This window comes from Otolemur garnettii, unplaced genomic scaffold (assembly GCF_000181295.1).
Source record: "Otolemur garnettii isolate 467f Iridium unplaced genomic scaffold, OtoGar3 scaffold00018, whole genome shotgun sequence".
Classification (NCBI taxonomy): domain Eukaryota; kingdom Metazoa; phylum Chordata; class Mammalia; order Primates; family Galagidae; genus Otolemur; species Otolemur garnettii.
In genome coordinates, this window is record NW_003852413.1 from 5,714,177 (window position 1) to 5,721,586 (window position 7,410).

At 43.1% G+C, this 7,410-nt stretch overlaps 1 protein-coding gene and 1 non-coding gene across 2 annotated transcripts in view; one reads left to right on the forward strand and one right to left on the reverse strand.

Annotated features, from left to right (window-relative positions):
• The window catches only part of RNF157 (ring finger protein 157), a 102,274-nt gene that overhangs the window by 59,083 nt on the left and 35,781 nt on the right, over positions 1-7,410 (forward strand). The window lies entirely within an intron of this gene.
• On the reverse strand, positions 5,787-5,914 carry LOC111724043. The gene has a single exon (XR_002772418.1). It is a non-coding gene; the product is annotated as a small nucleolar RNA SNORA51 (small nucleolar RNA).

A 7,410-nucleotide genomic window follows, 5' to 3' on the forward strand; every position in this document is an offset into this window, starting at 1 on the left:
CCTGGGCTCAAGCGAGTCTCCTGCCTCTGCCTCCCAAGTAGCTGGGACTACAGGTGCTTGCCACAATGCCCGGCTATATTTTGGTTGCAGCCGTCATTGTTGTTTGGCAGGCCCGGGCTAGATTCAAACCCACCAACTCAGGTGTATGTGGCTGGCACCTTAGCTGCTTGAGCCACAGGCGCTGGGCCTGAATTCTGTATTTGATTGACTTATAAATGTAACTATTTCTATTTTTCCTACTGTTATTCTTTTTCTCAAGCCAGAGCTGAGATTTATAGCCTAGTACACTTCAGAGTGTATTTTCCCTACAAGAGTATTAGAGGAGACTTTGACTACTCTTGTAATTAATTTTGCATATTACACAGGTAGTTGTAGAGTCCATAAGTTAATATTTTATATGTTTGGGTTTTTTTTTGAAACAGACTCTCACTCTGTCACTCTGGGAGAGTGCCATGTCATCATAGCAACCTCAAAGTCTTGGGCTCAAGTGATCCTCTTGCATCAGCCTCCTGATCAGCTGGGACTATAGGCACCTACTACAACACCCAGCTAGTTTTTCTATTTTTAGTAGAGACAAGATCTTGCCCTTGTTCAGGCTGGAACTCCTGAGTTTAAGCAATCCACCCACTAGGATTACAGGTGTGAGCCACTATACCCAGCCTTATTTTTTTGTTTTTGAAATGTGGAATGGGGAAGATTTGGTCCTGTCGTCTGTTTTTGTAACTGGCTTATTAAAAATGCCTCTATTTTAAAATATCTGGGAAAAGGCTGGGTGAGGTAGCTCACACTGTAATCCTAGCACTTTGGGAAGCCGAGGCAGGTGGATTGCTTGAGCTCAGGAGTTCAAGACCAGCCTGAGCAAGAGTGAGACCCCCTGTCTCTAAAAATAGCTGGGTATTGTGGCGGGCACCTATAATCCCAGCTAGCCTGAGGCAAGAGAATCACTTGAGCCCAAGAGTTGAAGTTGCTGTGAGCTAGGACTCCACTGTGCTCTTCTAAGGGCAACAAAGTAAAACTCTGTCTCAAAAAATAAAATAAAGGGCCAGGGGCAGTGACTCCTGCCTATAATCCTAGCACCATGGAAGGCTGAGATGGGTGAATTATCTGAGCTCACAGGTTTGAGACCAGTGTGAGCCAGAGTGAGACCTCGTCTCTAAAAATAGCCAGGTGTTGTGGCAGGGGAGTCCCAGCTACTCAGGAAGCTGAGGCAAGAGAATTGCTTGAGCCCAAGAGTTGGGGGTTGCTGTGAGCTTTGACGCCACGACAGTCTACAAGGGTGACAAAATGAGACTCTGTGTCCAAAATAAATGAAATAAAATAAAATAAAATTGCATTTAAAAAATCTAGAAAACTAATACTTGGTGGCATTAGAACATCTGTATCCTTCTTTGGAAAAAATATGTAGGTTGCATATTTTTAAATACTTATTTTGGCTGATATTGGTGCTTACCTCTCTGAGCATTTTCTGCACATACAGTATCAATGCATCTCAAAATCTCTTGCTTCAAAGTATTAATAGATTCTTATTTGTGAGCTGAGTCTTCAGACCAGATGAAATCAGGAAGTGAGACGTTGAGAATGGGTCGCTTGTCTGAAAGGAGTAGTCGCTGACCATTAGTCATTATTTACCAATTCACTGGAGGGAAAAGATGACTATATCTGCTTTGCTAAAAGCGCCCCTGTCCTTTTTAACTCTACTTAATTAGCTGGTGTTAGGCAAAATCCTTTGCATCTAAAAACAGCTCATCTTCAGAAAGGTAGTTTTATTTTAGAAGCACAGAATGATTTTTTTGTTGTTTTTGTTGAGACAGAGTCTCACTAGGTCACCCTGGGTAGAGTGCCGTGGCATCAGCTCGCAGCAACCTCAAATTCTTGGACTTAAGCAATTCTCATGCCTTAGCCTCCCAAGTACCTGGGACTACAGGCATCTGCCACAATGCTGAGCTAGTTTTTTGGGTTGTTGGCTGGTCTCCAACTCTTGAGCTCAAGCAATCCACCTGCCTCAGCCTTTCAGAGTGCTAGGATTACAGGCATGAGCCACCATGCCCAGCCTAAAGCACAGTATGATTAAGTAGAACATTTTAGTCTGATGGGAAGGGAGGCTTCCCATTTGTGGGGGCCTAGAAGAAGAGTAGATTTTGTCATGTAAGTAAGCAGTTCACATAGCCACGTGGGTGCATTTGATGTCAGAGTGCTGCTGAGCACATTGGCTTGTCTCCATGTTCACAAAGGATGAGTCAGGGCTTAAACCATATGGAGAAAAAGAAAATGGGTCTGTGATAGTCATTAGCAAGATCTGTCAATCATATGATGTGTGCTTTACTCTGAGGTGGGTTTTCCTACTCTTCTTATCTGTTAGGGGGAAGATAAGAAGGGTGATAAGTTAGGGAATTGGTTAATTAGGCAATTGTTAATTTAATTGCTTAATTAAATATTTGGAAAAAGTCAATATTAAGTATGATGTCATATAGTCATGACATCGGTCTTATGCACTTTCTACCACAAGACCTAGTAGAGGCGTTAACACACTATAAACAGACTGCTGGTGAGGTACCAGGGTTGTGCCTATAATCCTGGCACTTTGAGAGGTCAAGGTGGGAGCATCATTTGAGACTTGGAGTTAGAGACCAGCCTGGGCAACACAGTAAGACTCCATCTCTTAAAAAATAATTTAAAAATTAGCCGAGTATGGTGATGCATGCCTATAGTCCCAGCTACTAGGGAAGCTGAGGTGGGATCACTTGAGCCCAGGAATTAGAGGTTACAGTGAGCTATGATGGTGCCACTGCACTCCAGCCTGGACGACAGAATGAGACCCTATCTCTAAAGTAAATAAATAAACTAGCTCTTTTGGATTGATTTCTTTGGTAGTGAAATCTGAATACAAGGCATTTTTATGTTCAAGGTCATCTGTGGCACCCTCTTGGTCTTCCTCACATCTCTGATTTGAGGGAAGAGAATGTATTGCATCTTGTCAGCTTTGTTATATTTGTTATGACTGGTCTTTCTAAACTGGTAATTGCCTCCCGTTGAGGATTGGGTGGAGAATTAGTGAAAAGAGGTTTTGCCGTAATTAATATAGATCATTGTTGTCTGGTCTACAGTGCGTACAACACAGTCTGTCACAGGCTGCAGCTGGTTAAATAGGCAAATCTGTATTCACCTTGCAGCATTCAGGCAGAGACTAAACTGTTCTCCTCTGATGCTACTATAAGGGAATGTTCTAAAGCAGCAGCAGCCTAAAGATATCCACTGGTTAGCCAGGGACCTGTTACCTATCTGAGAAGAGGGGAAGTAGAGAAATCTGGGAAAATAACCAGCCATCAAAAGAGCCGGAACTCAAACATAAAGGCCTTAAAATCTATTAAAGAAAGGGTTTATGTAGTACCATAAATAAGTTATTGACATGATCCCATACGTTGGTCTCCATAGTAACTATTGTTTGGTTCTTTAGCACAAATATTGCATGTCTATCCAATGAATAAAACGAGCACTTTTCTCCTTTTTTTTTTTTTTTTAAGAGACAGCGTCTCACTTTGTCACCCTCGGTAGAGTACTGTAGCATCACAGCTCACAGCAACTTCCAGCTCTTGGCCTTAGGCGATTCTCTTGCCTCAGCCTCCGGAGTAGCTGGGACTACAGGTGCCCACCACAACACTCAGCTATTTTTTGTTGCAGTTTGGCCAGAGCCAGGTTCAAACCCGCCACCTTCGGTATATGGGGCCGGCGCCCTGCTCACTCAGCCACAGGCACTGCCTGCACTTTTCTCTTTTAACTTATAAATTATCTAAAATGATTTCCTTTCTCTTTAGAAGCAGATTTTTTTCCCTTTCAGGATTTTCTTGTTTTTGCTTAAGCAAAAAATGAATATAAGTTATAGAAATAAATAGTACATAATTTATAAACAGTTGAATAAATGAGTGAAAGAAAAGGGACAGCCCCTCCCTGCAGTAGAATTCCAGTTAATAAATGTAGATGGAATGATGAGAACAGAAAACCACCAGGAGGCAAACTCCCCAGCAGTGGATGCCAAAACTAGTAGTTGGGGAAGGGTAACAAAAAGTTTTTTAAAATAATGAAGTTCAGCTCATAGGGCAGATGCATTGTTAAGTGAAAGAGAAAGAAGGAGAAGGAAACAGTAAACACAGTATGATCCCACTTTTGCAAAAATATTAAAAATTAAATTTAAAAATGTATATCTGTTATAATGTGCTTAGGATAAGATTATGGGCAATTTTTACTTTCCTACCTTCTCTAGTTCTAGTTCTGTTACAACAGGACTTTTCCATAAAAGACATGTATTACTTTTTTAACTGAGAAGACATTTTTTAATTTTCTTTCTTTCCTTTTTTCTTTCTTTCTTTCTTTCTTTTTTTTTTTTTTTTTTGAGACAGAGTCTCACTTTGGTTCCCTGGGATATCATAGCTCACAACAACCTCAAACTCTTGGGCTCAAGCGATCTTCTTTTTTGCTTGAAATAGAGTTTCACTGTGTTACCCTCAGTAGAGTGCTGTGGCGTCACAGCTCACAGCAACCTCCAACTCTTGGGCTCAAGCGATCTCTTGCCTCAGCCTCCCAAGTAGCTGGGACTACAGGTGCCCACCACAACACCTGGCTATTTTGTTGTTGTTGTTGCAGTTGTCATTGTTGGTTTGCTGGCCCTGGGCCGGGTTCAAACCTGCCACCTTCGTGTATGTGGCTGGCACTGTAGCCACTGTGATATAGGAGCTGAGCCTCAAGTGATCTTCTTGCCTCAGCCTCCCACATAGCTGGGATTACAGGCGCCCATGTCAACACCTAGCTAGTTTTTTCTATTTTTAGTAGACAGATTGAGTCTTGCTCTTGCTCAGGCTGGTCTTGAACTCCTGAGCTCAGGCAATCCACCCTCTGTGGCCTCCCAGAGTGCAGGGTTATAGGCGTGAACTACTATGCTGGCCCATTTTTTAATGTTTTAAAAGGAACTTTAGGTAAATTTATTTTGGGATGTTATGAAACATTATTAAGTGAAGAATAACAACCCTTTTTCTTTTAGTATAGTCTCTGATTCACCTGCATCAGAGGGGGTGTTTATTAAAATACAGATTCCTAGGCCAGGTGTGTGGCTCACCCTGTAATCCCCACACTCTGGGAGGCCAATGCAGGTGGATTGCTTGAACTCAGGAGTTCTAAACCAACCTGAGCAAGGGCACTCTATCCAGGGTGACAGTGAAACTCTGTCTCAAAAAAAGGAAAAGAAAATGCAGATTCCTATCCCTACCCCAAATGAGCTAAATCAGTATTCTGGCAGCAGGGCCCCAGAATCTACAGTTTTTTAAAGCACCCCCATGTTATTCTTGGCTCCATCAAGTTTGAGTATCACTGAGTTAGAGGTTAACCAGCTAAATAGTGGACAGAAAAGCAGATGTAGATGCTGTGACTGCTCCTCTGTGTAATCACAGAAAAATGTCACATACCGTCTTGTTTTGCCCACGTTGTTAATTATCTTTAATAATGCTGACCTGTCTCCCAAGGAAGTATTAGGTAAGTGGATTAAAAGCCAGAGCATAATGACTAATATAAAGTAGTCCAAAAAAGAAAACATACACACACACCCCAATGGAAGTATACAATGGCAGTACTTTATCTGAGAATTTTCATAGTTTTCATTTATTTATGCCATGTGGCTATGATCAGGCCCGCATCTAATAGCAAATGAGGGCAAATTATATACCTTTTAAAAATATTTTTATTGAGGTTATTTTTATGAATGGATTAGTCTCCCTTATTTTTTTTTTTTTAATCCAACTCCATGTTCCCCTGTTCACAGTACAGACCAGGCCTGGGGCCAGGGCTGGGGTGTGCATGGGCTGGGTTCATTCTGCCTCCTCTTTATACACCGTGTGAGGACACAGCCTGTGGTGAGCACCAGGAGGCCGGGATTAGTCTTTCTTAAGGACTAGGGGGAATTGCCTAATGATTTACAGATGGAGGAAGATGGTCTATTACCTCATATGCACTGTGACCAAATCTTCTGCAACAAAAATGAGTGCAGCCATGGGGCAGTTGAACAGGATATTTGAAATCAGAAAGGTAAAAAACCAAACCCAGGACGCACCGCTGATTTGTACATATATAGACACACACACACCGTGGGAGCCCCCGTGGGCCCTTTCTTTCGGGTGAGGATCTAGTCTGGCAGTTTTGCCTTTGGTCACCAGGTGGCGCTTTGTCGATGTGAGGTGCACGTTAAGAGGACGCTGAGGAGTACGGATGAGTAAGAGGCCATAGAAGAGCTTGCTCAGCTCGCACACAGGGCTTCTGGCTGAGCCCAAACTGTACTCCCACTATGGGCTGTGAGGTGCCTGGGATTTAAATTGTTCTCAGGTTCGGGCCTATCTCATCAGGCTGGTCCTGGGAGGATGTTGTAACCAAGTGTACAGGGTACCAGTGGCAAGCTTTGTCGTGCATGGGGCCCTACACAGATAGAACTTGGCCTATCACAGTGCCCCAGGCCTAGTTCAGTGTTCAGGACAGTGAGAGGCAGAATAATGGGTAAATGTGTTTGTCCTTTGAGAGTAATTTAGGGGAGAAATCACTGTGCTGTCAGTAGCCTTCTTTGAGCATCTGGGGCAGTTGGGGACAGGGACCAACATGTCTGTTGCTGCTGCCGTGGCTGCTGGCAGTGTTCTCAGACACCACCTTATACTAGGTGTATGCTTGTATCATCTGCAGGGCTCTTAGATTTTACAGACAAAAGGATTTTGTCATGCTTCAAGAAAACTTTTTTCTGAGAACACCAAGGATGCTCCCACTGAAATTTGCAAGGAGTGTGCCATTAGGTGTGCTTTTTTACTCATAGCTACCTAAGCATAAGGGGGTGATCTGGGAGTTGTGACCAGCTTCCACTACCCGCACAGTATTGTTTGTGGTGGTGATATAAGTTTCAGACTCCCTGCACTCCACTCAGATTCCTCGGATCAGAACAGCCTGTAGACTTGCCCTGAAGGGGCAGAGGTGACTGTAGTAGACAAAGCATGGCTTTGGGAGTCAGGCATAGCTGTGTTCAAATTGTGGTTGTGCTAGTCATCAGCCCTGAGACCTTGCTGAGACCTTGGATAATACATGAATATTTCAACTCTCCATTTCTTTGTTTTCTTTTTTTTTTAAAGACAGAATCTTTCTTTGTTGCCCTCAGTAGAGTGCATGGTATCATAGCTCACAGCAACCTCAAACTCTTGGGCACAAGTGATCCTCTTGCCTCAGCCTCCCACCACAGTGCCCAGCTATTTTTAGAGATGGGGTCTCGCTCTAGCTCATGCTGGTTTCAAACTCCTGAGCGCAAGCTGTCTTTGCACCTTGGCCTTCCAGAGTGCTAGGATTGCAGGTGTGAGTCACAGTGCCCAGCCAACATATATATATATATATATATAT